This window comes from Molossus molossus, unplaced genomic scaffold, assembly GCF_014108415.1.
Source record: "Molossus molossus isolate mMolMol1 unplaced genomic scaffold, mMolMol1.p scaffold_m16_p_10, whole genome shotgun sequence".
NCBI lineage: Eukaryota > Metazoa > Chordata > Mammalia > Chiroptera > Molossidae > Molossus > Molossus molossus.
In genome coordinates, this window is record NW_023425345.1 from 101,824,767 (window position 1) to 101,829,170 (window position 4,404).

Sequence of the window (4,404 nt, forward strand, 5' to 3'; positions counted from 1 at the left end):
CTAATTTGTGTTAAATGAATCACTCTGTTTTATCTCTTAAGTGTTTTCTAAATAGGACTTTGCTCAGTGATGTCAGCTTTAGTTATCATTCTGTAGCAGCTGCTATCTATGTGTAGTTTGGAGGTCATCTTAGCTATAGTGCACATAAGATTAACAGCATTTACTATGTTGTTTACTGGAAATGACCATAAGTTACTACCCAGGAATCTCTGCTGGATCCTGAACATCAGTTTACATTCCTCAGGCCCATGGAGGGCAGCAGACAGAACCAAAAAACTATTTTGGTGAATGTCAATGGACTTCTCAATTTTGGTTAGAAATATTTCTTCGACTGACATAAAGCATTCATTAGCATCTAGCAATAAAAATGCAACTCCAGTAAGAGAAAATAGAATTGATCCATTTTCCACTGAATCTGAATACTGAACCTGTGGCTTCAATTTTCGAGGGTAGTTGTAACTTCACAACTTTTTTTAAATCCTCACCTGAGGATATTTTTCTATTTATCTTCAGATAGAGTGGGAAGGAGGGAGAGAGGGAGAGAGAGAAACAACCATGTGAGAAAGACACATAAACTGGTTGCCTCCCACATGACCCAATCAGGGCCAGGGACAAACTACAACTGAGGTACGTGCCCTTGACTGGAATTGAACCTGCGACTCATTGATCCACAGGACAACGCTCTAACTGCTGAGCCAAACCCGCCAGAGCAGAACTTTTAAGAGATGAATTAATAATAGTGTTTGTCCATTTTATTTCTCTTTTCCAGCATTTTTAGCCATCTGTCTGTCTTGTGATCAGTCCAGCTCTTAAAGGTGCCACAGTCTGATTAGCAGCAGCTCCCAAGCTTCCAGAACCTTTGGTGAGTAACAAGAAGCTTTGCTCTAGGCTCTGTTTTAAAATTTGAGCCCAGTTAGCCACCGGGAGACCTTCTTGGTGGTTATCTTCTTTCTCAAAGGTCTATATCTCTGGTTCATGGCTGAAGTCAGCTAGAATTTTAGTTTTGTGCATAATTCCTCAGGGAAGTACTTAAAGGAACAAAGAAGATTTTCATAAAGCTACTCATTCTTTTTTTTTTTATTTTGGATAATTTTTTTTTTAGAGAAAGTGAGGGCGAGAGAGAAACATCAATGTGAGAGAGAAACATCCACCGGCTTCCTCCTGCACACCCCCTACTGGGGATCAAGCCCAAAACCCATGTGCCCTGACCAGGAATTGAACTGGGACCTCTCAGTCCGTGAGATGACACGTGGTCCACTGAGCCACACTGGCTGGGCAGTCCTAGATAATTTTAACATATCAATTGACTGGCAAAGTCACCTCTAATACAATATAAACTGAAAATAAATTTTTTTTCTTCCTTGTCTAGACTACTTAATTTTGTTCTCTTTTGCTTTTGTCTAGTTCCAAAAAAAGCAGCCTGGTGTGAAATTTGTGGATGCTATTCAGAGTTTCATTTATGTAGAAACCCAGTGAAAATCCAGCAGAAAGAATGTACATATTTCTAGAAGATGATAAAACCTCTTTGAAAATGAAGAATTCATAGACATAATTTCTCTAAAATGAACATTCAATCATTAGAGTTGGAAATTGAATAAAGGAACGAATGATTGAATGAATAGTCAATTCAAAATGCATCATTAATGAATTAGGAATAATTGACTATGTCACTTTGTTCTAAAAATATTCCTCTAAGGAATCATTAACATTATATGGAAAACTTAAAAAAAATGATACCCAGTTCTCAGCCTCAGCGAAGCCTTCAGATGACTGCAGCCCCACCTTGGCTACAGTGTCATGACATACTCTGAGTCAGAACTGTCCAGTTCAGCCAGCAGTGTACCTCACATGTTTCCTCTGTAAGACACAGGAGTTCCTGGAGGTTGAGTACTCCGTGTTCTTTATTCTTGTAACTCCAGTGCTGTGCACAAGGCCTGGTTGTATCAGTCAAGTTCCTGGCAGGAAGCAGAGGGCACCCTCAAACCAGGTACGTAAGGACAGTTTAACAAAGGGACTATGACAAAGATGTAGGCGGGGTTTAGTGCAAGCAACACGGAATGGTGCAGTATTCCAGGGTTAATAACAACAGGGCTTGCCCAGCCGGTGTGGCTCAGTGGTTGAGCGTCAACCCATGCAGCAAGAGGTCGCCAGTACCATTCCTGGTCAGGGCATATGCCCAGGTTGTGGGCCCAATCCCCAGTGGGTGGCATGCATGAGGCGTCCAATCGATGTTCTCTCTCATCCATGTTTCTATCTCTCTCTCCTCTCCCTTCCTCTCTCTCTAAAATCAATAAAGAAAAAAAATTTTTTTTTTTTTTAATAACAACAGGGCTTGGTGAATGGGCCAAGGGAGGGAATGGTTACCAAAACTCAGAAAAAGGGCTGTACGGAGTTCACAATGGAGGGACACAGGCAATCCATAGTGACCCAGCAAGGAGAGTATCGGGGCAATAATGACTTCAGCTTCACTTTTCTCCCACCCTTTGATCTCCTGCTCGTGTCTGCCATTGGCCAAACCTGACCAGAACCTCGAGGTCATGAGAGCCTATTGCTGCAGGCCATACAGGTCAGTGCCCCAGGTCTGCAGAGCTGGCTGGGGCAAGTGCAAGAGATCTGGTGCAGGAGCTCTCTGCATCCATCCTTACTTTTTCCCAGCACGGCATATCTCGAAGTTCTACCAATTGTTGCATCATTATACAGTGATTTCAATTCAGTCACTGTCCGACCTGAAGTCTGAAATGTTAGCCATTGCCGATGGCCTTCATGTAAGGTATGGGAAGGGGTATTAGGAGAAAGTGGGAGAGAAGAAACAAAAGATAATCAACATAAAACATAACTGCATAACTGCTACCAAACCTGTTTCTGTAGCAAGCCACAAAGCCCCAGCTGACAACCACAGCTTTCTTCTTCCACCGCGCAGTCCACATCTGTCTTACCTGCTGCCGGGCTGACCAAATCGTCATTCATGCAGGCTCCGACACCTCGATGAACCTGTCTTTTTTAATTGCTACCATTTTCCATTGACTACTAAAACAGGAGGTGCCTCAGTGAGCTGCACCTGGGTCTGTGTGTTCCCTGACAGAAACACCCCTCCTAGGTCTCAGAACCCAGGCTCAAACAGAAGGCAAGACTTCTTTCAGAAGTCATTTGGTGTCATACTGAGAGGGGCCACTCCTACTTCTTCTTGGTTCCCAGACTGATGCAGTCTGATTATGGGGCAGATGCTGGCTGCTGGTTTGAGGAATTTACCTTGCTGGGTATTACGCCTCCCAGATGTCACGATATCTGTGTCTTCTGCAGGTCATTCCACAATTCTATTCAGTCATCTCTTTCTAGGGAATGAAACATGATAAAACTAGTGAATTATGTAATCAAGAGCCCACTGTGATGTTACCATCTCTGAAAAGTGTGGCTCCTTTTGGGAGGAGCTGTTGAATTATAGCGGCATAGTGACAGGTTCTGGGAAAGTTGGTGCTGGCAAAAGTGCTGGAGGCAGGGAAGGCAAATCCATACTTAAAGCAATTCTGAGACTAATTCTGGCCCCTCCCTGTTGGGAAGCATCCAATATCATCTACCTGCAACCAAGTCTCTGGCTGGTCCCCTTGGGAAATGGTGCATCTCAGGGTCTCAGTGTTGATCAGCTGACAGCAGATTGGAGAACTGCCTTTCACTCCTTAAATACATGCCATCCCTGAATGGGGCTCTAGTTGAGCAGCTCATCACTTCCGTCTGGTTCTCTCATACCATGTACATCTATAAATAAATCTGGCCCCACTGTTTCTTGCTCTCTACATGGCTATAAGGAACTCCCTATCAGGCCATCGGTGTTGTTGAGAGAGGGTCATGAAGCAGTAGAGGGAGGGAGCATGGGAGCCTACACCTCCTGACCCTGAAGTCTGTGGTTTCCAGGTCTGCAGAGCTTGGTCTCAGACATATCATTTACACTTTCCAATGAGTGCTGCTGAGTGTGCCCAGTCGTGATGGGCAGTTTAACTCACATAGTCATTTGTGACTCAAGGTTAGATGTTCAGTCTCTGTTGGGGCTCTCACAGTCCAGGAATGGCTTCTCAAGTAAAAAAAAAAAAATTGCCAGTAGTTGGCTTTACTTGGGCCTCCTTGGGTCTTGCTGGGCCCTGTGCATCGTGGCATCTGTCTGCCACAGACTCCTCCACTCTGGTGTCTGCTGGTCAGACCGTCTGTAACACAGCCTGGCTTTGTTTCAGACTCTCTTCATATCTTGTGCCAACGCACAACTGGTAGCCTTGTAAGTCACCCAGTGATTAGGTCTGATCAGTACCAGAATATGGTTTAAGTTGTTTCTAAAATCCAAAGAAATTCACAAAGTGTTGCCTTTCTTATGTGGTATGTGGGACAAGGTGCAACAACTGTGTCTCACTTGGGCAA

General features: G+C 44.1%; 1 pseudogene; it reads right to left on the reverse strand.

The window, feature by feature from the left end:
- On the reverse strand, window positions 1-2,749 carry LOC118623830 (annotated as a pseudogene).
- Window positions 2,750-4,404: the final 1,655 nt, after the last annotated feature.